This window comes from Staurois parvus, unplaced genomic scaffold (assembly GCF_062004578.1).
Source record: "Staurois parvus isolate SC_StPar_1 unplaced genomic scaffold, SC_StPar_1.0 ptg000006l, whole genome shotgun sequence".
Classification (NCBI taxonomy): Eukaryota; Metazoa; Chordata; class Amphibia; order Anura; family Ranidae; genus Staurois; species Staurois parvus.
In genome coordinates this window covers 19,565,868-19,593,269 of record NW_028317802.1, presented here as the reverse complement: position 1 = coordinate 19,593,269, position 27,402 = coordinate 19,565,868, and the positions used below count along the sequence as shown (strand labels likewise).

The 27,402-nt window shown below is 44.2% G+C and overlaps 1 protein-coding gene across 5 annotated transcripts in view; it reads left to right on the top strand.

Moving 5' to 3' along the window:
• The window catches only part of LOC149474388 (F-box/LRR-repeat protein 21-like), an 87,334-nt gene that overhangs the window by 6,915 nt on the left and 53,017 nt on the right, over positions 1 to 27,402 (top strand). For 2 of the 5 annotated variants that reach the window (XM_089664062.1, XM_089663854.1), the window contains exon 2: positions 1,188 to 1,255. The exons of the other annotated variants lie outside the window; for them this stretch is intronic. The gene's annotated coding sequence lies outside the window, so the exon portion shown is untranslated. The remainder of the gene's footprint in view (positions 1 to 1,187; positions 1,256 to 27,402) is intronic. 5 annotated transcript variants of the gene reach the window in all.

Here is a 27,402-nt window from a genome sequence, read left to right as displayed (position 1 = left end):
TTGGAAACCAAGGACCCAAAGTATGGAGGAAGAATGGAGAGGCACACACTGCAAAATGCTTGAAGTCCAGAGTGAAGTTTCCATCATCTGTGTTGATTTGGGGAGCCATGTCATCTGCTGGTGTTCGTCCACTGTGCTTCATTAAGTCCAGGGTCAACACAGCCGTCTACCAGGAGATTTTGGAGCACTTCAGGCTTCCTTCCGCAGACGAGCTTTATGGGGATGCTGACTTCATATTCCAGCAGGACTTGGCACCTGCCCACACTGCCAAAAGCACCAAAACCTGGTTCAATGACCGTGGGATTAATGTGCTTGATTGGCCAGCAAACTCGCCTGACCTGAACCCCATAGAGAATCTATGGGGCTTTGCCAAGAGAAAGATGAGAGACATGAGACTGAACAATTCAGAATAGCCGAAAGCCACTATTGAAGCATTCTGGTCTTTCATAACACCTCAGCAGTGCCACAGGCTGATAGCTTCCATGCCACGGCGCATTGAGGCAGTAATTGCTGCAAAAGGGGCCCAAACCAAGTACTGAGCATACTTATACTTTTCAGAGGTCCGATATTGTTCAATCCTTGTTTTATTAATTGCATGTAATATTCTAATTTTCTGAGATTGTGGATTTGGGGTTTTCATGAGCTGTAAGCCATAATCATCACAATTATGACAAATCATGGATTGAACTATCTTGCTTTGCATGTAATGAGTATATTTCATATATTAGTTTCCCCTTTTAAGTTGCATTACTGAAATAAATTAACTTTTGCACGATATTCTAATTTTTCGAGTTTCACTTGTATAGTTTTGGATTCTTAGTTGAATAATATTGTGTAGTATTGTCTGCCTCAGTTTTTTTGTGTCTTGCGTTATTCACTTTTAGGGAGGCTTTTCTAATCACATATCTAGTTCATACTTGGATTGGGGCTTGCCTCCCTGTTGTGTTAGTTTACTGGAGATACACACCTATTTTCTCAGGTGTCCATTTGATGGTTTCATTTGATTTTTTTAGATTATTCATACATTGGTGCTCTGGAATTGTTAATATGATATCTATGAGTATCCATCAATGGTCTTTTCATATGCCTCCCCTTGGTTCGGACAGAGGTGACTAGTTCCTAAGAGTCGTCAGATTGTTTTTGTAAGTGTTCACCCCTGTTTTTTTCTTTTCTATTTTTTTTTCTAGGCGTTGTGTGTTCATTTTGTTCCCTTTATGGGCCAGTTGTGAAGTATTTATGATCTCTGCCCATGCAGGTAAATTCATTTTACAAATATATTTTCTGTTCATAGAGATAGATATTTGGCACACTTGAGCATAAAAGTCTGAAGAAGCGGTTATTACCGCAAAACGCATAATTTTTCGCCCTCAACAAGTGTAATTCATATATTATGATTTGTGTAATATAATCTGTTTGTATATCTTGCTTGAATAAAAAATTGTCATGTATTTTTTATACATATATCAATTTCTATCTTTGATCTATTTTATTTATATATATATATATATATATATATATATACACTGTTAGGTCACCCTAGATGTTTCTGTTTTCTTTTTCTTTTTTGCATACTCCTTTTTAGGGTTGTGACCTCTTGGTGTGTATGTATATATTTACCTCACTGTTGCACATGCAGTCTCACCACACATATATATATATATATATATATATTGACAAATGGTGTGTTGGTGGAAAACACAAGCAGTAGGATCCCGAAAAACAGACAACGAGAATGCTGTCTATATGTTGCAGTTAAAACAACTTCTAGAACAAAAATCTAGGTTTTATTGGCATAGTTTTTATTTTAGACAATACTGGGAGACCAAGACTATTCCTTTTGGCTTATGAATACAGGTGTTTCCAACTATTCCAAATCTCTCACAGGACTTAAAAAAATCAAATGAGAACAAAATTTAACAACATGCTTCCTTAATATGCTTGATATGTTGAAACAACATTATGATAATGAAGTCCTTAGAATAGTTATTGAGATTCAACAAATTTCTGAAAAATTACAAAACTTTAAGGATGTACCATCTTTTAGTATACAAAATTCTAAACTTAAAGACATGATTGAAGACTTTAATAGCCAGCTAATTTCCACTAAAGATAAAAAGTTTACAAAGGATTTAATTGCCTTTCAGATGGGTCGCACCTATAAATGGCATAATGTGAGATGCAACAGATCATTTCTTTCTAGGACGAATGAGAAACTGGATGGGTATATATCAGATAACTCCACCACATCTTCAGTTTTTTCTTCCCAAGGTACAACATACCATAGTGGAAGACCTATGAAACGTGTAGGGGCACGACTCAACAAGGTGGGCAGGGGCCCAACAAGTGCAAGAACAGAACACAAGCAACCTTTAGGGGCCACCAAATGGAAGGGTCCACCATCTAAGATCACTAATCCGGTCAAACAGCACAATCAGAGAGGTAATAGATTTGGAGACGGTTCTACTACTAATATGCAGAAAGCACAAGGGTCAATTGACTCACACAATGCAGAACAGGAGGATTGTTTAGAATCCATTCTCAATCACAAAGACAGAAGTGATCGCAATTCACAGATACACTCCAATTAACACACAATACATCCCATTCATTGGGTAATACTGATTTTCAAGTTAATTTGACACCTTTTTCATTCACTTCTGATGAATATAATCTTTTAAAGTTGGGTCTTAACTTTTGCTCAACCATCAATGAAGACACCTTCAATAGTATTAAAGTTTTGAATTTAACCTTATGAAAAGTGAATCTGATGCCTTATTGAACCTACAGAAACGCCATGATTTGGTAATTAAACCCTCCGACAAAGGAGGTAATGTAGTTCTTATGACTCAACAACAATATGTTTTTGTGTGAAAACATTTTGAAAAATAAGTCTTGGTATAAACCCATTTCACCTATCATTTCATTTCAGGGCTCTTTTTTCCAAATTATTGATAGGGCATATACACAAGCAATTATCACTAAGGATACTCGAGATTGTTTTAAAATCACACATCCGAATATACCATTTATGCGTTACCAAAAACGTACAAAAGGCATACTGACCCTCCGGGCTGTCCAATTATATCTAACATAAATAGTTTTGACAAAGAGGGTGAGCCAAGTAGTAGATGACTATCTTCGTTCTCATGATGAGAGTTTGCCATCTTATCTAAAAGGATACGATACACCTGTTGACCATTCTAGACAAATTAGTGGTGGATCAACATGTGATTTTGGCATCCATTGATGGCGAGTGCCTTTATTCATGAATTCCACACAAAAAGGGCATATATATGACAGGAACCTTTTTGGGAGAAAGAAGTAGGGAATACTATCCATACACCACCTTTATTCTAGAATTGCTGGAATTTATCCTGACACATAATACCTTTATTTTTGACTGCTCTCACTACCTCCAGGTGCAAGGTATGGTGATGGGGACCACATGTGCCCCGTCCTATGCCAATTTGTACCCGGGGGGGGGTGGAAGCAGTTGATCTTTAATTCAGATGTGCTGTCACAATACCTCCAATATGTGTCGTTATGGAAAAGATATATTGTTGACATATTGATTCTATGGACAGGATCTCAAGATCTGTTGTCTGAATTTGTCAATTGTCTCAATACTAATGATTGGAATCTTCAATTCACTTTGAATTTTCATAACTCATCTTTACCTTTTTGGACCTAACCATTCATAAAGATTCAGTTAGTAAGATTTTTACTGATCTTTTTAGGAAAGACACTGCGGGCAATTCATTGTTACATGCTGAGAGCACGCACCCAAGACATGTGATTCCAGTGGGCCAGTACTTATGTGTGCAGAAACTGTTCTAATGAATCAAATTTTGAGGTACAATCTAAATTATTGCAAGATACTGTAGGTTCGTTACATGTGGATACAGCAAAAAATCCTTCAAACGGGCATATCATAGAGTTAAAGCTAGCCCTCAGGAACTTCTTTTATTTCAAGGTGACCATACGCAAGAAAAAGTTAAGATTGCCCCCCCCTGGACTAAATGATTATATAAGCTTTGCTTCATTTTTGACAGAGACTGAATGTCTTGGTCTGTATCTGACTTTTTGTAGTTGTTTAAAATATTCTTGTATCTCTTTCTTTGGGATAATTTACTTGTTATATATTATGTGATACGTTTTCTACTGTTGTATTTGTTAAGATTGTGAGCTCTATGGGTTCAAAATGATGAACACTCACTCCAAGATAATCAACATATGCCTGATTAATTTTGCATTTTCTCCCCCCCCCCCCTTTTTTTTTTTTTTTTTTGTGCAGGTCATCTAGGATTACTTAGCTCCATTCAAATCATGTCCACCCTGGTTTTGTGAGCTTCTGGTGGTTCAGACAGGCCCACTCTTTTTTAATAGATATGTTTTGCTTTTGTCCTCTAGATGGTGCTCTGTCCAATGTAGGCTTTTTTTAGCTGTATTTGCTTCTGAGCATGCATGCCATAGTGCAAATGCACAATGCGGCAGCCATTTTGGTTTTTTGTAATTCATGGTAATAATCTAGTATTTTTATTACTTATATTGGTATCATCAGCTGTGAGGCTCTCCATGGGGAAAAGGACCGCCCCCTGCTATGGTCACTGACCAATTCCGTGATGGGCAGCGTTGGGCTGGAGAATTTGGGGCGGGTCCTTGGGAGGCACAGGGACTATAAGGATGGGTTCCTAGTCAGTATACTCTCTTTTCCATCTGTGATAGCACATGTATAAGAACTATGGAGGTTGCTCACCTGTTATACTTCTGTATCGGCAAGTATTCTAAATTGATATATAGTCTTGGATTCTTAGTCGAATATTATTGTGTAGTATTGACTGCTCCAATTTTTTTTTGTGTGTCTTGTTTTAGTTCTTTTAGAGAGGCTTTTCTAAATCACGTATCTAGTTCATACATGGATTGGGGCTTGCCTCCCTGTTGTGTTAATTTACTGGAGATACACACCCATTTTCTCATTTTGAGCAGAGACGTGGTTGTTTGATCTCTTTTGCTCTTGATTTCTCTTGCATGGGTTTTAGTCATGCTACTAAATATGTATAAGTAGTTTTGTGAGATATTATCTATCAAGACTTAGCGTCCATTTGTTGGTTTCATACATTTGCGCACTGGAATTGTTATTATGACGTCTATGAGTATCCATCAATGGTCTCTGTCATATGCCTCCCCTTGGTTCGAACGGAGGTGACTAGATCCTGAGAGTCGTCACAATGTTTTTGTAAGTGTTTTGGTTCACCCCCCTTTTTTTTTCTCTTGGCATAGTGTTTTCATTTTGTTCCCTTTATGGGCAAGTTGTGAAGTATTTATGATTTGTTCCAATGCATGTAAATTGATTTTACATATATATTTTCTATTCACTTAAGAGTTGTTACTGTGAAATGCGTAATTTGTCACCCTCGACAAGTGTAATTCATATTTTATGATCTGTGTAATATAATCTGTTTGTATACCTTGCTTGAATAAAAAATTATCATGCATTTTTTATTTATATCAATCTTTATCTTTGATCTATTTTATTTATATATAAACTGTTAGGTCACCCTAGATGTTCCTGTTTTCTTTTTTGCATACTCCTTTTTATGGTGGTGACCTCTTGGTGTGTGTGTGTGTGTGTGTGTGTGTGTGTGTGTGTGTGTGTATATATATTATATATATATAATTTTTTTTTTTTTTACCTCACTGCTGCACATGCAGCCTCACCACATATATATATTCTGACAGGAGAGGCCAGTAGCTCAATAGCATATTGAGTAAGTTCTGGTCAGTGATCCAGCCTCAAGACCCAGTAACCCAGTGGATGCTCAGTTGGATAGGTCTCCAAGTCTGCTCTTGTCCCTAGATACAGACACTACAGAGGGGTGCTTAAACCTAACAGCCCTGGGCGCTGAGGACTAAAGAACTGTTTAAAGGCATCGGTCAGCCGGCCACCTTCTCCACCGCTCTTCCTTTGACAGAATGAAGCCCCAGAAACATGTTGTCCAGGAAATGGTAACCTCCCATTGTCTGGAAAGGTATTCCATAAATAATTTTTCAAGGCATCCTCAAGATATTCATCCTCTGCTCCCTCTGCGAAGACTGGATGAGCTCTGCAACTTTACCCTTGTAACTTGGATCAAGAAAGGTTGCCAACCAGTATTGATCCCTCTATACGAAACCTCGGGTCCTTATGCAGGCTTTGCAGAATCAGGGAGCCCATACAACGTAACTTTGAGGAGGCAGGCAATTCTGAGTCCTCTGGGTAACTGAGGATGACATTGTCAGGAACAACCTACTCCCAGCCATGTACTAGTCCTGGCTGGGTTTCTGGGGACTGAAAACCACCCTTTGAAGACTGCTGTATGTGATCCTCTACTTCCATGCTGCTGGAATCCTCCTCCTCCTTTACCTCCTACTGCTGTGTGTTCTGCGGCCCAGCAGGAATAGTTTCTGTATAAAGGATAGGAAATCCTCCTCTTCCACCTGCTGTTCTGACTCAAGTGCCCTGTCTATGATTCCACGCAGTGTGTGCTGCAGCAAGAAGACTAGAGGAATAGTGTCACTGATGCATGCAGTGTCAAAAAATTGTTGGCTCAAGCTGCCATGGCGTTAACCACCACTGAACCTGCCCCTGCAGAGCTGACAGAATGTCTGGCCCAGTGTAGCTCCTGTCCTCTAGACAGACCAGCTGAAGCACTGCATGGCATCTTTTAGCCTGACTGCTTTTGTACCCCCTTGAATGTTTACAAAGCACTGCTGGTTCAGACAACAACTCAGCAGAAAAGGCCATAGAGGAAGAGGAGGGGGTGGAGCAGACAGATGTGGCAGAATCACCACTATCTTTTTGGAGGCGTGGTGTTGGAACAAGTTCCAGCATTAAACCCTGTCCTGCATCCTTCCCAGGTGCTAGCAGAGTTACCCAGTGCACCATGAAGGATATGTAACGTCCCTGACTGTCAGAGGAAAAGACGAGGAAGCCCGGGCAAATGCGCCAATGCGCAATATGGCCACGTCAATTCGCGCAAAGAAGTGCGTATGCGCATAGGCGGGTGACACATAATCATGCATTCCTGTGCACGGAAACGTACCAGCACACGCAGGGTGCACTAATTGCCGATACTTAGTGGCCTTTATAAGGTCTGCCCCTCCCGTTCCTGTGTTCCTGAGTTTAATGCTGATTATCCATTACCGACCTGGCTTGATCCTGACCTTGTTCCTGTCTGCTGCTCTGTGTATGATCCCAGCTTGCTCCTGACCTTACTCCTGTCTGCTGCTACTCTGTGTATGAACCCGGCTTGCTCCTGACCTTGTTCCTGTCTGCTGCTCTGTGTATGATCCCGGCTTGCTCCTGACCTTACTACTGTCTGCTGCTACTCTGTGTATGATCCCGGCTTGCTCTTGATCTTGCTCTGTCTGCTGCTACTCTGTGTATGACCCTGGCTTGATCCTGACCTTGCTCCTGTCTGCTGCTCTGTGTATGATCCCGGCTTGCTCCTGACCTTACTACTGTCTGCTGCTACTCTGTGTATGATCCCGGCTTGCTCTTGATCTTGCTCTGTCTGCTGCTACTCTGTGTATGACCCTGGCTTGATCCTGACCTTGCTCCTGTCTGCTGCTACTCTGTGTATGACCCTGGCTTGATCCTGACGTTGCTCTTGTCCGCTGTTCCATATTGATCCTGGCTCTGGCTACTGACTACTCTACCCATCCTCCGGGATCCACATGTTCTCAGGAGAAACTCCTTCTGCAACTGGAGCACCCACGGGCTCCATCTCATCAGGCATTTCCAAGCAGCAACACTACTGGCAACCCGTGCTTCTTTGGGCACTGCACCTCCTGTTTCCACCTCCAGGGGGGCACTGCACTTAGCCGTAAGGGGAGCCCTCTCTCTATTGCAGCCTCTGGCCAGGTACGTGACACTGACAATGCTTGCTGGTCCACGTGTCAGCAGTAATGTGGACCTTGCTGCTGACCGCCCTGTCCAACAAGTCCAAAACATTGCCTTCCACATGATGGTACAGAGCTGGAATGGCCTTATGTGAAAAGAATTGTCTTTTCGGAACCTGTCACTGTGGTACAGCACATTCTGCAAATTCATGGAAGGGGGCAGAGTCCACATGATGGAAAGGCAGCAGTTGTAACACTAGCAATTTGACCAGGCTACCATTTAAACGCTGAGCATGTGGATGGGTGGGACAGTATTTGTTTTTATGGTTCAGCGCCTGGGGTAGCAAAATTTGTCTGCTGAAATCAACAGGTGGAGTATGGCTATCAGATAGGGTGCCAGGACCTGTGGCACCCATTGCTGTACCATCACTCCTCTCAGTGGAGGCTGTTGAGAAGACCTGATGTTTTAGAGTAGAGGTAGAAATCCCAGATAAGGAGCAAGAAGAAGTCTGCACTTTTTTCGGATGTGGGTCTTTCAGGTGCTGTTGCCAACTGGCTGCATGGCAGCTTGTCATGCTGTATATCTTGTCAAGCATGTGGTGCCCAAACAGCTGGTGTTTTGGCCACGCTTGATCTGCTACAGACAGAGACTGCAAGCAGCAATGTGCGGTCTGCTGCACGTGTTAAAAAAAGCCCCCAACAGAGAATTTTGGAAGTCTGTTTGGAGTCAGCAGCACCCTGCTCCTGTGGAGCTCTGTCATGTGATGCCATCGGTTGGCTGCCCTTGTGCCTGCCCCTGGAGGACATCCTGCATCATTGGAGTTGTGCCTCCTCCTCACTTTCCTCCTCTGTTCTCTCCAGCACCTTTTTTTTTTTTTTTCCCCGCAGGAGCAAATTGGATCATGCTTTGCTGGGGTTTTTTTTGCCTTCCTCTGGATCAACTGTGGGTATAAGGTCATAACTTTTTTTTTTTAATGGTTGAACTAGACTTTTGTCTTTTTTCAACCAGATGTAACCCAAGTGCAGTCAGTGACCTCATCATCCCCTTCCTCCTTGTCACTGGAGCAGTGTGCTGAGGCTGGGGGAGCATGACTGCCCTCATTGGCACCCCCGCTCACATCACTCAATTCATGAACCTCGGAAGCACCATCAGAGTATTCAAATTGCTGTGCATCCTCCAACAGCACATAACTGACACTATGATCAAATAATTCCGGTGACTCCTCCGTGTATGATGATGGGGCATCTGTGGTGGAGAAAGAGCCTGTGGAATAGGCCGCTTTGGCAACTGCGGTGAGAGGCAAAATAGTATGAGCCTTGGTGACAGAAGTTATCCAATCCACCACCTCTTCTACATGTTGTGGCTCTATAATACGACCAGCACCAGAACAAAAGGACAAGCATGCTCTGCCTGCAGAGGATACACCATATCCATGACCACCACTTTTCACCGTGGGCACAGGGGCTGCTTGCCCTCTCTTAGCTGTCTGTGAGCAGCTGCCGCTCCTTCATGGCCCTTTGTACATGATGGGGATTTTGTAGGGGATTTATATCACTTTATTTTTCTGTGTGGGATGGGATTTTTGTGCTTGGGTGCAATATGTTTGTGCTTGGTGCACTATAAACTGTTTTTTTTTTTGCTCCAATAACACTGCGCAAGGCTGCCCCTATAACACTGCGCAAGGCTGCCCCTATAACACTGCGCAAGGCTGCCCCTATAACACTGCGCAAGGCTGCCCCTATAACACTGCTCAAGGCTGCCCCTATAACACTGCGCAAGGCTGCCCCTATAACACTGCGCAAGGCTGCCCCTATAACACTGCTCAAGGCTGCCCCTATAACACTGCGCAAGGCTGCCCTTATAACACTACAAATCTGCTCCTATAACACACTGCACAAGGCTGCTGGATAACCAGCCTTATATATGTGGGGTGTGGACTTAGCCCCTGAGCCATGATTGGACCAAGTCACCAAGACTTTGGCCAATCATGGCTCTCCCGGTGAACTCAAGCTGTGATTGGCCAAAGCACTGCACCTGACCTGTGGTTTTGGCTAATCATAATGCGCCATAGCACTTTGCATTATGGGGCGCAAACTTCCCACCGAATGCCCCATACATTGGAGTGTTCAGCAAACACACGAACAGCCAATGTTCGAGTCGAACCTACCTTTGACTCAAACTGTCAGCCCATCCCTGCTGCAGACCCAGGAATTTGGCAGCTGTGGGCTTCTGTCTTCGTCCACCACCCAGGGTCGGATCTAGCCAGTCTGATATGGGGGTGCAGTAAAAAATGTCAGCAGGGCAGTGTACAAAAACAGGAATCAGTAGCGGAGTGTACTGGGGGTCAGCACAGCAGGGGACAGGTAGTCAGCAGGGTGGAGGACAGGGATCAGTATGGTAGTGTATTGCAGGGGTCAGCAGTTTATAGGCCAGTGTACAGGGGGTCAGCAGGGCAGAGGATGGTCAGTCAGCATGGGTTAGTATGGCAGTGTACAGGAGGTCAGCAGTACACAGGACATAAAACATGTTTTGTAAAGGCAAACCTAGCCTCTAAACAGTATATACAATATGTAAACATTGACAATATTAACAATACTCATAACAAGTAATCTGACTGGCTTTACAATAAAAAAGTCAAAACAGGATGACAAAATGTGAGCAAGAATGGGATTATGAAAGACATGGGGCACCCCGGGAAAGAACAGAGAAATAAGTTCTGTGGCTGGCCAGTGGGGGGGTCTTAAAGGGGGATTGAACAGAATCTGTGCCTGCTGTATACAATGCACACTTATACCACAGTCCTCGTACCCACAAAATACTAAATGCTGTGCTACAACCAACAGTTTCCAGGACACAAAAAAAGGATATTTTTGTCTTAGGTGGCCATACATAGATCAACGTTAATCTGCTTCAGTAGAGACTGGTTGAATTTTGATCCATGTATGGGCAGGCTGGTTGTACAGAAGTCAATCTACCGATCGACTTCTGTACAATCAACCTCTAGTAAAATTTCAGTACGATTGGCACTGCTGGCTATAGCTGGCAGCACTGACCAGTGTATTCTGGCGGCATTGAAGTCTCTCCACTGTCAGCGGAAGTGATTTCACATCCACATCAAATTTGTGGATAAGAGAATCAAGTAATTTTTTTTTAACACATTGTTGAACAAAAAAAATTACTAATGTATGAGCCGCCTTACTGAACCTACCTTAAAGAAGAACTCCCTTTAAACCAACAGCTGTTGAGAAAATGAACATCTTGGTCAGGTCTATGTATATCCATGCATAATGTACAGAGTACAGGGGTCAGGAGTAAGTAAAAAACAACACAACATGTACAGTGTAGGAGTCAGGATGAGCGCCACGTTCACATCAGAGTCCTCCCTTACATCAGTGTCCCTAGAGTGAAACCACCTTATATTACAGTCTGCAGAGAGTCCAGCAGAGTGCCCCTTTACACCAGAGTCCAGCAGAGTTCCCCTTTACATCAGAATCTGGTGGAGTGCCCCCTTACATTAGAGTCTGGTAGTCAGAGCCCATTACAAAAGGATTTTTTATGGGCACTTTTCTCCTATCCATAAACATTTGTGGATAGGAGAAAAGTGTTTGTCTTACACAAACTGTCTTTAAATTTACGGATGGTTGACACTACAGGATTGGGGTTTACACATACTGTCACTGTGGTGTTTTGTGGCTATGGCAAAAATTCTATCATCTATTGCTTTCTGTGGCCACAGTGCCTGCTGAACGTGACCCATTCTAGTGATTGAGACTGCTCTGCAACGCAAGTTGTTGCAGTGCACTAGTGTGGAGTCCTAGGGGCTAAAGCAGGTGGTGAGGAAGTGATACAACATCTCCTCACTGCCTGCCAATTGCTTTCTGAAGAGTGATCTAAATGCAGATCGCTCTTCAGAGACCAAAGCTGAGGTCAACAAGCCCCTAAAGCAGGAATACCAAATTAAAATTCACTGAGATCCAGTTGGTAATATTTTCTTTCCTCAGAGGTCCAAATCTCATTTTTCTTCTATGACTCTGGGCTTTTCCATCACAGCCCCCCTTACATCACAACTCCCTTTCCCATCAGAGCCCCCCAACATTAAAGCCCTGCTTACATCACTGTCGTCCTTGCAATCACAACCACCACATCACAGCTCCCCCCCTCCTGACATCACGGCCCTCTTTCAATCACAGCCCTCCTCCTCACACCACAGACCCTTCATATCATAGCTCCCCCCTCTCACATCACAGCTCCCCGTTAAATCACAGCCCACCCTATCACAGCTCCCCCTTAAATCACAGCCCCCCATATCACATCTCCCCCTTACATCACAGTCCCCCCATAACACAGCTCCCCCCTCTCACATCACAGTCCCCCATATCATATCACAGCCCCCCATATTAGAGCTTCTCCCTCACATCACAGCTCCCAGTATTACAGCTCCCCCAATTACACCCCCTCTCTCACTGCCCTCCCACATCACAGCACCCCCCTCACGGCCCACCATTTTTCAGCCCCCCCCTCACTTTACAGCCCCCAAAATCACAGCTCCCCCTTCTGACATCAAAGTCCTCCCCTAATCTTCCCCCTACCTTAACTCAATAGTGTGCAGGGCAGGAGGAATGGCAGAGTGCAATCCTCTTCTGAATGTACTGTACTTGTCGCTGCTGAACTCACTGCAGGAAAGAGAATGGGAGGAATGGCAGGGTGGACTCCTCTTCTGTGTGACCTGTCCTGCCACCACTGCTGTTGAAGCCACAGTAGGGAAGAAAGCGGGAGGAATGGCAGGGTGGACTCCTCTTCTGAGTGTACTTATCGCTGCCGCTGCTGAACTCACTTCAGGGAGGAGGGCAGGAAGCATGGAAGGTCTGCACTGAGGGCGGGAGCTGCCCAACTATTCTTGGTAAAAGGAGGGTGACCCGCTTGTTAATATTAAAGTTGTGATCTGCTGCTCCACCTGTAGACCTTTTGTCCTTCCCGCCCTCCTCCCCACAGTGAGTTCAGCCACGGCAGCGACGAGTACACTCAGAAGAGGACATTCCTCTGGCTTTCTGCCCTACTGTGACTTCAACAGCAGTGACGTTAGGACAGATCACACAAAAGAGGAGTCCACCCTGCCATTCCTCTCACCCTCTTTCCTGCTGTGAGTTCAGCGATGGCAGGAGAGTACAATCAGAAGAGGCGGCCACCCTGTGATTCCTCCCGCCCTTTTTCCTGCTTTGAGTTCATTGGCAGTGGCGGCAGGACAGGTCACACAGAAGAGGAGTCCACCCTGCCATTCCTCCTGCCCTCCACCTCCACAATGCTGGGATTTTAAACAGCTGCAGCGGCAGGAGGAGAGGAGGCCACTCAGGCTGCTAAGTGGCACAGTCACAGTCCGGACAGGACTGTCACTTGGTCCGTGTCTGGACCATGATCCACCTTTTAGTGACCCCTGCCCTAAAGGGATACTGGAGCTGGGCAGGAAGGGGTTAAACAGAAGCATCACAAACTTCTGAGCAATATCTCCATCAGTTTATCCAGCCTTCAGATTGTCAGCCATTCCCAATAATACTAAAGTTGTCCTTGAGTATAACCTTGACATGAACAGAGAGGGGGAGGGAGACAGATGGGGGAGAGATGTGGGAGAGAGGGGAGAGGGGAGGGTAAGAAATTTAGGAGAGAGGGGAGGGGGAGAGAAGGGGGGGAGATAGATGGGGAGATATGGGAGGGAGATGAGGAGAGTTCACCTGTAGTGCAGAGCTCAGCTCACTCACCCAGGTTGGTCTCTGCAGGCTCAGACAGAGGAATCAATCCTGCAACCACTGTGCAGTTTCTGGCTGCAGTGCTTCAAATTGCCCGCCCACACATCTTCTTAGGCCCAGTACTGGCTGGGAATTGAAGTGTGGGCGGAGCAGACATGAGGAGAGGGGTGGGAGGAGGCAGTGTAAATTGATCTCTCTCCTCTCCTGTCAGTGCAGGAAAGGGGAGGGGTTTGTGTGTTGTCTGGGGTGTGTGAGCCGAAGTAGACTGCCTCTCTTTCTGTACAAAGTCCATGGGTTGCCTGGGGGGCACAGCTGAAATCTGGGGGGCATAGTCCACCCCAGTACCCCCTAGATCTGGCCATGCCAACACCTGTCATACCTGTAGCACAGAGCTAAGGGAAACTCTCCAAAACCCTTTTTTTTTATAGCTCTGTGTTTCAGGGCTCATAGGCAGTGGATGAACCAGCAGACAAAGGCAGAAGCCAACAGCTGCCTACGTACCAAAATTGAAAAAGAAAATGTAGTTGGTCAAGGCGTAGGCACACATGGCACTAGGCAATAGATATAAGGCATGTGCCCGGCACTAATGACACACACACATATTGCTCTTATTCAACAGGAGAAGAGAGCATAAAGATGACCCTATTAGCAAGGCCTGTTAGCAAACTGTAGGAGGAGACGTGACAGGCATTAGAACTTCAGCAGCCATTGTTTTCTGTAGTCACATGAGAGGGATAAACACCCTTATAATGCCAGAAGTATCTGAAGGCTGTTTACAGGTGTAAAAGTAATGCTGAACATATATTGGAAATATAACAGGTTTTGAGATTATAACTTTTATTTGGATTTTAACTTGACCAGGGGACTAAAGATGGCTTGTCACCGTTCCCCTCTGACCCTCCCCCCTTTTACAGTAAGTAATCACTCGGACAACAAGCTAGAGTTAATGGCCCAAACAGCCTTTTATTACAACCATCAATAAATAACATTTGAAAAATAACGTAAACACAGTATAACTGGAGCTTCAAGGTCCCAGTAGGCAGCAAGAAAAGAAACTACCTGCATCCTACTTAAAATAGGCCTCTAGCCACGGCACCACCAACTCAGAGACAATCACCGCAGATACAACCATCAGAACAACTGGGAGCCATACCTCAGACAGGTCCCTACAAAGTACCTTTTTGTGCCCACAGTAACCTACGAGGACCTTGCACCCCGTCACCACCACACAAACATGACACCTCATGTTTGTGTGGACCACCACACCCGCAGGGCCATCTGAATGTCATCCTCCAGACGCAAACACCACAAATCAACCCAAAAAGCATTTAAATGGACACTGTCACCCCACAGCTAACGCCCAGTGTCTACCTCCAACTCCTGAGGCTGCACCACCAAACCACCATTCCGCACCACAAATCTAGAGACCTCCTTATTAATCTTTATACAAGCCTTGTTCAAGGCCATAACAGACCTAGCCAATCGCCACCTAGTACGGGCCACCATTTTAGACCACACAAAGACAGTCTCCGGATAAGTCATATGGAGGTGAAGGAAATCAAATTTAATGTCCCTCACAAGGTCACGCATAGATCTAAGTCCCAAATAATTACCTCCTGCATGAATGATTGACACATCAGGAGCCCTGTCCAGCCGAACAGAACGGTCCACCTCCGGCACCACCCTACCCCACAGCAAACTCGGCACACCAATCCAGTGTAATGTTGCCTCCTTCCGAGGGATCCCAATCTGCCTTTCGAGCACCCCAATACACATATGATCGTCCCAGGATCCAAACAAGACACGAGTCCGCATCTGCAAAGAAAAAACTTAAAAAACCAAACCCAAATAATCATCCCAAAACGAAAAACATCAACCCCCCACCATCCGCAATAACAGAAATCCATCACAACCCCAAAGACACTCACAGAACAGATAAACCTCCTCCCCAAAATCCCCTACAACAAATGCGGATGAATATACAGTCATTATCGCCGTGATTCCCAACGATCAATGCGCATGACCACTCCCTCATGCAACCCCCACCTAGCCGCCTTGGTGGCCACCCCAATAGTTGCATTTCCAAGAAACGGGCCACCACCTAAACTGGACAAACAGCAGCACTGTGCACTGGAAATAATTCCACCCAAACCCCACGGGCCGCATGGTCCATTTTCGACCTACGAATACAAAAAACAACAGACACCACGCTACAGACAACATCAGCTGCTTGCAATCCATCCAAACCCCGCATAGAAGAGCTGACCAGTTCTCCGTGGCATAAAGCCCCAAAGAAGGCCAACGCAAAGGCTGCCCTGCATAATACAACCTTGTAAGGGGAAGAGCAAACCCAAAAAAGAACACCCGACAAAGAGAATAGCAATTCAAAAGACACTGGCCTACGGACATCAACAGACCGCTAATCCTTCCGATACCCCTTAACAGCCTGCCGCACCAAAAAATCCTTAGTATAGTCAGCACAGCCCGAAAGCTTAAACAAAAAGGCCAACTTACAGTTCAGCACCGACACCGATACACGGTCCTCAAAATTCTATGCAATAAAGTACAACACCAAAAACTTAGCTTCCAGCTCTGAAAAACTTCCCTCCACACCATAAACCAGGCTCGAACATTCCTCATACACCCCAGAATAAGCACTCCAACCCTCCACAGCCATGCCGAACAAGGAGCCCCCAGTTGCGCCGCTCCCGTTGCCAACGATTGAAACTTGTCCCACTGAAATCGATAAAGAGCATCGGCCAAGCAATTAGTACAACCAGGTATATGAACAGCATAAACAATACAGTTCAAATGCAGACAAGCCAAAATTAAATGCCTAAGCAAACGAACCACCAGAGGAGAGGAGGCGGTAACACTGTTAATCTCCCCCACCACATCCAGGTTATCACAATTGAAACTAACCTTCTTATTCAGAAATAGTGGGCCCCACAACTCCACTGACAACACAATTGGGAACAGTTTCAAAAGAACCAAATTTTGCGTCAAACAAGCCGCCCTCAGCTCCACAGGCCAAGGCCGGACACTCCATCGACCACCAAAATACACACCATAGCCAGCTGAATCTGCAGCATCCGTGAAGAGCTCCAAGTCGAAACTACTCAATGCCTTTGACATCCACACCGACTCCCACACCAGCAAGTCAGCCTTAAGCTGACAGACTAATACGATTTCAAGGTGCTTTAGCCGTAGCAGCCGCCAACCGACGGTTAAATATCTGGCCCATAGGAATGATCTAACACACTAAATTAAGCTTGCCCAGAAGTGACTGAAGCCGGTGCAATGCCGAGCAGACAACACAGTGGCCTTCTGATCAGCCACCTTGTGTTCTGGAAGCCGACATTCCATGGCCTCCGTGTCAATCAATATACCCAGAAAACTCACGGCCCACCGTCTTGTCCGGACCCAAAGCAATACCAAAGCGATCAGCCATATGCTGCACCGTAGCCAAGAGCACATATGTCCATTGACCAATCCACCCCTGGGATACGATAAAGGAACTACCCCCAAAGGAGAAACCGCCAAATCTGGCAATGATGGAGAGCAGACGGGACCCACCATGCGACCCAGTGCAACCTCTTTTGCCAGTTTCAATGAAACCACGGTGTGGTGAGTGAGTGCCGAGCACAAATTATCATCAGGAGGAGGGGGTGAGCAAAGATCACAGGGGATCCTGAACCCATCCAAAAATCCCTCCCTCAGCAGGAGTGCCCCCTGATAGTCCGGATACCTACTTAGACAAGGAAGCATCTTTGCTATGCTCACCAGGGTCTTCCCTTTTTCCCTCAGCATCGCCAGTACTCAGCATCACCTGCCTCCGCAGCCGGAGCACTCATGCTTAAAGGGACACGTCAATCCAAAATTATCCCCTCTTTTGGCCGGCATACCTGAGGCAGTGGTCCCACTGGCCCCGTACTGAAAAAACTGAGTACCCGTCCGTGCTGAAGTCCTCACCTTCAGCCAAAGACTGATGTCCTTGTGATCCCAATGCAAGGACGGACGAACCACCTTACATTGCCAGAACTGTTCTTCTTATCTCAACCAGGCCAGGCCCCCATAGACACGATGAGCTTCACCAATGGCGTCCAAGTAGCAAAAAAGCGCTGAACAATGCTCCGGCGCCTCCTCTCCTATAACACTCGCCAAAATCGCGAACACTTGCAACGAATTGGGAAACGTGCGCGGAATCAGGTGATACGTCTGGTTTTCTTCCTCCTCTCTTTTGCTCTCCTCTGACTTACCCCTATCCAGGTAAAATTTTTCAAGGGGAAGCAATGAAAAGATCTCCACATACTCACCCTTCCAAATCTTCTCCTTCACGTCCCACTTGAGTGTCCCCAGTGGTCCCTCAAAACACATGTAAACCTTGCACTTAGCAGAATCCACCAGTATAATCCTCTCTACCTCCACATTGCCATGCTTACCTGTTGCTTCCGCCACGGTGACCCCATCCGCAGTCCATGAAGCACCATCCATGTCATCCACAAGAACAGAAACTACCACTGGGACACATGGGGCCGACGCTGCTGGCACCAAATTGTTACCTTCCGAGAGGCCACCCATGGCCCCCTAGCCCCGGGAATAACTGTCCCTTCAGGAACCAAGGCTGCCATGGGTGAAACACTCCCTGAAAGCCTCCAAGCAGACAAGAAGGTCATGCACACATGCCAACAAAACCCCCATACCAGGGTCACCCACCAAACCCCACCAACCGTACTGCCAACCGCCGCCCCGACGCAAACCGGACCCCCGAAGCCACTCACACAAGAAGACATTGCAACAAACAGAGACAAGGGTAGAGAGGCAACAGATTCACCAGGCTGCACAGGATGAAGAGATCCCCCAGTCACTGCTTGCAGGTCCACTGCTGCTTCCTCCCTCCGATCGTCATCCCCCTCAGAACTCACAGGAAGAGCGCCATCCTCTCCCGCTGCAGCCAAGACCTCGTCACTCGCCATCCAGTGTCCAGTGATGTCATATGGGCCTTTTTTATATAAGGGGTTAATGTGATAATGCATTTTCAATCTGCAGTCAGCTATATTTTCTGAAAGTTGTAAATATGGTTCTTTACAATATGCCAAATTGTGACGTTTTGAAGGGAAGGGATAGACACTGCTCAGCCAACCCAGGAGTCCAATGTTGAGGAATGGTCTCAGCCAACTTTCTGATCATGCCCTCTGATGCATTTTGTCCCATCCACTAGGGCTTGGTCACAGACGTGCTCCCTTGGGGGTGCTCCATTGTTGTTAAAGGGCTCTGCCAGATTCAGATAAGACTTGCCCATAGACCCCCACAACCACTAGGCCAAGATCATGGGGAAGAGGCTCTTGTCCTCATCAACAGGGGTCCCCCAGCAAAGGACTCATGTTGATGGCATGTGGCCTGGTATGGTTCAAGAGAGGAAGTACACGCTTGTTGCCCCTCTCCTAGCTTTCCAGACTGCATGGTCTCATAAAAGTCTAGTATGGGTTTTTGGGGGGACCTCTTGCTTTTTTTCTTGATTTTTTGCATGGTGTTCCTCCTACAAATCCAGACTCGAACAGACTGGTATAAAATTCGGGAGGGCTTCACGCCATTCTATTTTTTTGGTTTTGTTTTAAGTGTGCAGTACTCTTTAAAATTTATATAAGACCTAAAGGGCCTAGTATGAATTGGGGGAATCCATTCGTTTTTTCTGTTTTTTCTAACATCTATACCAGACCCTCATCTAGGGGAGATGAATGGAATACCTGACCGCATTGTTTAAAAACAGAATAAAGCAGCTGGGAACTGTCATTTTGCCAGCAAATTTAAACACACTTTTTTCTTTGTAAATGTCAGTGTTGCTGTAGTAGGTTGTGTGCATCACACAGATAGGCCATTCCACTGGCTGGGTCAGGACATCCCCAGGCATGTTGAACAATAGAAAAAACATCACCCCAGGTCTGCCAGCCACACACAGCAGTGATAGCATTTAATAGGTGCTGGCCCAGTTCAGAGCTGACGATGAAAGAAATGGAAAGTTCGCACAGCCACACTACTGTCTACAGAATGGGTCTCCAAACTTTCTAAACAAAGGGCCATTTTACTGTCCTTTAGACATCAATGGGAGTAAAGCTTGCCTCATCATTGGTATTAGTGAGGGGAGCGCATTTTGCCCCATTGTTGGTATAATGGGAAGGAATAGTGCCTCATAATTGGTGACAGTGGGAGGAATAGTGCTCCATCATTGATGTCAGTGGTTGGAATAGTGCCTCATTATTAGTGTCAGTGGGAGGAATAGTTCCCCATCATTGGTATCAGTGGGAGAAATAGTGCCTCATTATCAGTGTAAGTGGGAGAAATAGTGCCCCATCATTGGCGTCAGTGGGAGGAATAGTTGCCCATCATTGATATCAGTGGGAGAAATAGTGCCTCATCATCAGTGTCAGTGGAAGAAATAGTGCCCCATCATTAGTGTCAGTAGGAGGAATAGTGCCTCATCATTGGTATGAGTGGAAGGAAAAGTGCCCTTACCCCCCCCCCCCCCCCCCACTTCTGCCATTTGCTTGACAATCTTTGCCTATTAGCCAGATAGACACACTCTACTTGTCCTCCAGAGGAAGTGATTGATAGTGGCTTTGTTTTTGTCCTTCTGGGCTGCATGTGCATGTTAGTTCATAGTGCTGTAGTCTTACCATGGGAGTATGCATGAATGGATGGCTCCATGGGACCATGCTAGGCGAAGGAACAACCCTTAAACAGGAGGATGGAGCAATGATAATGGGACTGGCCAAATGAAGAAGAAAGGAAAATTTTAAAAGGGGGAGAGGCAGCAACTAATGTAAGTGTACTGAAATAAAAAAAAAAAAAAGGGTTTAATATCTCTTTTAAAGTATTCTCTCTTCTCTTTTAGTTATACTGTTATTAAAAAGGTATGCCTAGTAGCAGGATCTCTAGTGGGACTAGTGTGTTTTATTCTGTGTTTGTTGTCACGCTGCACTGAATAACAATGGAAGTCACATTATTCTCGTCTATGGTATCTGTTTACATTCATATAGCACAGCTGCAGCATGTTTTTTGAAAAGGTACAGGCACTTCTTTTGATGCAATGCCGTGCTTTTTTTTCCAATAGACTTCAATAGAAACACCTCACAAATGCATGTTAAAAGCATGTACATGTGATTTTAGTGTGTTTTTGGGCAGAGTTATGTGTATAAAATCCAGTCTCCTTCTCCTATAAAAAAAAATGAATTGAGCAATAAAAATGCATCAGACGGTGTAAAGCCGTATAACAAAAATGCACTGTAAAATGTATCATCATGCAGCAGCACTAGTATGGACCTAGGCTAGAGTAAAGAGAATTTGAGCTGCTGTTAGCTAGTGTGCTTAAGAATTATCATTCTCTAGTGCCTTACTATGCAGTACATTACTATGACATCTATTTTACACATGGATACCATGTTGTCTGTTTTTATACTGAGTATGTCTTTGTGTACGCGCGTGTGTGTGTGTGTGTGTGCGTGCGTGCGTGTCTTACCCAGCACTTATTGTTTTTTTTTAATAATTTGTAGTCATTTGCTCAATATACAATCAAATAGTACCCTACATCATTGCACATCTCGATACAAACGTAACATTTATCGCAAAACATAAACTATCAAATACATCCTAAAAAGAAATAGAAAAACCCACACACAAAAAGAAAAAAACAAAAACACAACAAGTGGCGTGGTCCATAAGTCTCTAACACAACGGGATTAGAATTTCCCAGTATATATTAATAAGCGGAGGTTGCTCCTCTTTCACAGGATAAATGACTATGAAACTCCTATTCTTTGTGCTATTTGTTTGTACAACAGATCCAGCGTTCCCATTTAACCTTAAACTCTTCCAGTCTATTACTACAAATACTGCATGCACCCATTTTTCAGCTTCCACGATTTCAATAATTTGTGTCACCCCGTGTTTTATAGTAGGCATCTGTGACTTTTTCAAAAAGACCGGAATTAACCCCTTGACTGCATCCATGACATGCATTTTACACATGGATACAATGTTGTCTGTTTTTATACTGAGTATGTCTTTGTGAACATGTGTGTTTGTGTGAATGTGTGTGTGTTTATGTCTTACCCAGCACTTATTGTGATGAGATTGTTTTTTCGGGTCATATATGACGCACACGGGGGAAGGTACACTGATTAAAAGAACAGAGATCCTTTCTAAGTATCTGGAGCATGGTGACTCCAGGTCATGAGGACAAAGGGGATTTGCAAAAAAGCTGCATGCTAGAAAATGTGGTGCAAAATTACAGCTCAGTCAGCAATGACAATGAAAACAGCATGGGACTTGTAGTAGGAATTTTAGGTGTAAATACTGTCATATCAAATTTCTAAAGCTATTGTGTCACTCTGCTGCTAAATTTAGTTTTCCTAAATTATTCCTCATTCAATTTATAGATAAAGTCTTATCGTTAGTTTACATTGCCCTTTGATTTTTTTTTTTATGCATCCCTGTAAAACGGAGGTTACTTCAAATACTTGGTAAATTTTATTATTATAATTTTCCCTTAACTCAGTAGATAATAAACTAATATAGACCTAAAGGAACTGTTTTTGATTTTCAAGCATGCTCATATTGTGGTACCACCATAATCTGCTCTTCAGCTTGACAGCCCAGTATTGGATACCCAGAAGAGAGCAAAGTCACATGGAGACCTGAGATTGCAACAACGTCTAGGTGGACGTCATAAACTGGAAATAACACTCATAGAAAGCTATGCATCCCTTGTGGAGAGTAACACTTAAATGTTGACAGCACCTGGCAGAGGAGGTGGCTGGTAGGCAGTGTTGCTCTAGGCAACTGGTTTATCGTCCCTGTCCTAACTACAAGCAAAATGCATGAAAACTGCAGTGAGCCAGTGCTTTTTATAGGCACTGCCCTCAATATAGATAGCTGCGAAGGTCACCAATCCAATCAGACAGCTGCTCACCTGATGACACCTTTAGAGGCCTAAGAGGAACGTAAGTTCCTCCTTTTCCCAACTCTCTCTACATGGCAGCTGTTGATAGTCCCACTTGTGCAGAGCTCAAATTACAGCTAGAATAACAGCAAAGGAACATGAGGCCATAAATATTTATTTGTATCGCTGGACATATTTTATCTGCCCAGTAACCAAAAACAGACAGCAAAAAAGGGGGGGGGGTGTGAAAAAAGAATTCACAAGAAAAAAGCGGTTACATTATGGACAGAAAGCGATACCCAGAAAGTCATCAAAAAATTATGCTTTATTGCAAGATTTGCACATATTTAGACATTAAGATAAAGACCACAGTTAGCCATCACCACAAGATGAGACAATAAAAAAAAACTAACCTAAAGCAAAAAATAATGATAAAAGAAGGCCGTAATGGCCGGCCATGTATGTAGTTGTGCTGTAAAGGTATCTCCTGTTGTTAGATTCAAGTCCAGAGTCCCGGAGGCAGCCGCCAGCATCGGGACTGTTGGTAAACGGGCTCCGCTTCCATTCAGGTACACGTGTGGATTGATAAACGCCGATAGGTGCATCTTACTCAGCTTTGTCAGGACCAAACCTCCTTTTTTTGCTGTCAAATTACAGCTACCTACAAGTTGTTTTAAATGCTCTATTTTTTGACAAAAACATGAAACCTAAGCCAAAGAGGACTGCACTGGGTCTTAAATGCAAATGTTGACTTGTCAAACATCGGTAGCTAAGCCCTCATCTTCATCTATGCTGTGCAAGAGGCAAGATGATGATGCCCAACAATGGAGTAACTAGGTGTCTGGTCATATTGGAGCAGAAATTCTGTTCATGGACTGTGCACCAATGAGCTGTGTTTATGCTGACTAGATTGTATTTTGCAGTGATTTTTGTGAACAGTTGCTATGGAAAGGGTTTCTTTTTTCATGTTGGACATAGTGAGGAAGAGTAAGGCTTCATGTACACAAGTCTAAACTGATCGCCAGCTGTGAGAAAACGCAAATTGCAGCAAAACCGTGGCAACCGCAGTACCACAGTTTTCCATGTTTTCCCACAGTCGGCAGGCAAAAAAATGCTAAAAGCTCCTAAACTCGAGGTTAGGAGTTCCTCACGTACATGAAGTCTTAGAAGCTCTTACCTTGTAAAACAACTCATTCAGCTGAAAACAGAAATAAAAGGCAAAACATACTAATGTGTATATATATATATATATATATATATATATATATATATATATATATATATATATATTATGCTCATCGTAAATACCTTTTTTTTTTCATAAGTGATCATATACATGACCTCCATGCTCAGGTGCATAAGAGATTTAGTGAGGTGGGAGTGGAGAAGCTGCATTACACTGATCTTCCCAGTGATTAGCTGTGCAGGGTGGGTGTTTCAGCACAAGTCTTAGCCATTGGAGGACAGGCAGGCTGTGCTCCTAGCACAGCCAGATAACTGACCACACTAAGATGGATGTGCTCTAATGCCTAGTGTGGTCAATTTGAAACAGGAAAGCAATGGACCTAGCAGGATCACAAAGTATTTCACAAAAAAGGAAGCAATTAATTTCATACAAATTGTTCATTATTATATTATTATTATTATACAGTATTTATAAAGCGCCAATAGTTCGCTCAGCGCTGTACATTACAAAGGGAGACAGAACATGTGACAGAACAATACCAATACAATGCAAAACATGAGGGGATCAAGGGCCCTGCTCTTTCGAGCTTACAATCATACAAGTACATGGTAAAACAGGCACATTTCAGGAATATGAAATGTTGGGGTAGCATATTCTTCAAAGAGTAATCTACTTTCCCCTCAATTCCTGTTTCAAAAACGGTTGTAACCATATAGAACTTCCTGTTTTAATAACAGTTATAAACAGAATAGAAAGTGAGGGGAAACTCCAAAGGTTGAGACCTGTTTCTGAAACAGGTAGTAAGAGGAAATCTCCTAATGTAGACATCTTTCTTAGTGACAGCTGTCAAATAAGTGTTTTCTCTTATTATTGTGGAAAAATTCTCAACAACACTTTCAGCAGCCAACAAATCCACTATCAGCAACAGAAAAGGCTAAAGGTATGCACTAGCCAGCCTGAGATGGATCAAAATGCAGCCGGTTCAGCAGGGACCAGCCAAATGTTGATACCTGTATGGGCAGGCTGGTTGTACACAGGTCAATCTATTGATCGATTTGTTTACAACCAGCGTGTTGGAAAATGTCCTGTCAATCAGCACCGCTGACTTTAGCCGGAGGTGCTGGTAAGTGTATTCTGACAGCTGGGAAGTCTCCCTGTTCTATAAATATAAAGGCTCAGTGGAAGCGATTCCCCCATCTACATTGAGTGGATGGATGGTTAAACAAATAAAAATGACTCATATATGGCCAGCCTTATGTAGCACCCTCTTAGTTAGCTAGGGGGAGCTCTAGTTCTAATTGTTAGTCAGAGGCTGAGTAGCAGCCTGGGTGTGGTAGCCAGGTGGGTCAAATTTGGGCCAGGAGCTTAAAGGCTCTGCAGACTAGCTTTCTGAAACTTCCCCCTGTACTAGAACTTTGGAGAAAGATCTAGAGGCATTTGGCGGAGGTAAGGACTGGCTAGTCTGTATTCTTAGAGCATCTTGGCCAGTCCCAAACAGGAGGCTTGGCAAGGGACCAGGGCAGCCTTTAAGAGTAACTGAGCCTGCTCAGCAGCAGGAGAGTTTGGGTGGAAGATGAGGGAGTGAGAGGATGGAGAGCAGGAGCCTGGGAGGTGTCGCAGATGGAGTGAGGCTCACCTCCAGGCAGGAACCTTGGAAGGAGTAAAGCTTGGGACTTCACCAGCTCCCAGAGAGAGGACCGCCTGTGTGGCAGGTAAGGAGCGGCCCAGCTAGAAGGCCTAGTAGCAGCCACCAACCCACTAGTAACACAGGAGAAAGAATGAGTGAGTAGACGTGCACAAACTGGGCCAGATAGGGTAAGGACCACTCTGGTAGGAAATCAGATTAGCGACTACTTGAGACTGTCTTACTTGAAAGTGACAGGCACAGAATCCCATGCTCATGAATTCACCCAGATCAGCTGGATTAGGAATAATCTAAGGTCTGTGGTGGTACAACCGGAGATGCTGGCTAGCTATATATATATATATATATATATATATATATATATATATATATATATATATATATATAGAGTTCCAGGAAGTTGTCCTCAGTTTCTCAGTTCCATTGGGTATCCCGTACACCCCTTACCATATCCAAGTTCAATTCCCCTAATGAAATTTCAAAACATGCTCAAGGACAGATTACTGTCTCTTGGATACAAGTTATTATAAAAAATGCATATTGCCTGGCTGTGCAGGACTATAGGGGGACCCAAAACTTCAGCGACTCCTAAGGAGGTAGTGTTACACTTAGTTGCTTTGGATGCACATTAGTTGCCTGACCTCTGGATAATTCCATATTTTTTTATATGCATTGGATGGGCTAATCACTTACAGATCTGTCCTTTTGGAACAATATACTGTACTGAAATTGGGTCTTGAATATTCGTCCCAAGGATGAGGGGAAAGAGGGCAGGAGGCACAGTGTATTCATGTAAAAGGGGTGGGTGCCATGTGGCAAGCAAAAAGTGGTAGCGTGTGCTTGCTACTGGAACTATCTCCTTTTCCACCCAGCAGTAGAAGCAGTAATTCAGATTTAATCACCAAATAAGGAAAGGTTTCTTCACAGTAAGAGCTGTGAAAATGTGGAATAGACTCCCTCATGAGTTGGTTCTGGCCAGCTCAGAGGATTGCTGTAAAAAAAGGCCTGGATTTTTTTTTAGATACACAGAATATAACTGGATACTAACATGTATAGGTAAAGTTGATCCAGGGAATATCCGATTGCCTCTCAGGGGATCAGGAAGGCTTTTTTTCCCCCTGCAGGAGCAAATTGGATCATGCTTTGCTTTTTACTTTTTGCCTTCCTCTGGATCAACTGTGGGTATAGGATTCTAATTTTTTTTTTCCTACGGTTGAACTAGATGGTCTTTTTTCAACCAGACTAACTATGTAACTACAGGACAAGATCATCCAGTACCCACAGCAAAGACACCAAACTGTGCCCTCCCCATTTCAGTTTATTAAAGGGTAAGTCCACTTTCGTGGGAAAAAAAATAGCAAAAAAAAAAAATAATATAGCATATACAAATGCGACACAAATCATATTGTAATTGAATATTATTAAAATTATCTTTCCTTTTCAATCAGCAGCTCTGTAATTTGGCAATGCAATATGGCTACCTGGAAGTGTTTTGTACACAGAACGTGTACAGAACGCCCCCCAGCAACATCATTTCCTGCCTGTGTGATTGGCTCACTGATTTTCCCAGAAGTCTGTACTAAGATACAAGTCAGATTTCAGGCATCCCCTGCAATAAAAATTTTGTTTTTGGTGAGATACTCCTGAAGGAAAATCCCATCTAAAGGGATGCTGACTTGGCAATTTTTTTTGCTGACACTCAGCTGCACAATAGCAAGTTTTAATGTATTGAGGTGTGTCCCAATTAGATAGCCCGCTCAAAATTAATGGACTATAACGCACTAAAATTTTGATCCAGCTGCATTTTTTTCTTTACAATGTACTGCAACACACACTGAAAGGAAAGTAGGAAGAAAATAATCAATATCATTGGTATCCTTGACAGTAATAGTAATTCCCAGCATTGGTGTCAGTGGCCATGATAAAAACTTTTAGCACTGGTGTCAGTAGTTGTAATAATAACCCTTAGCACTGGTGTCAGTAGTTGCAATAATAGCCTCTTGCACTGGT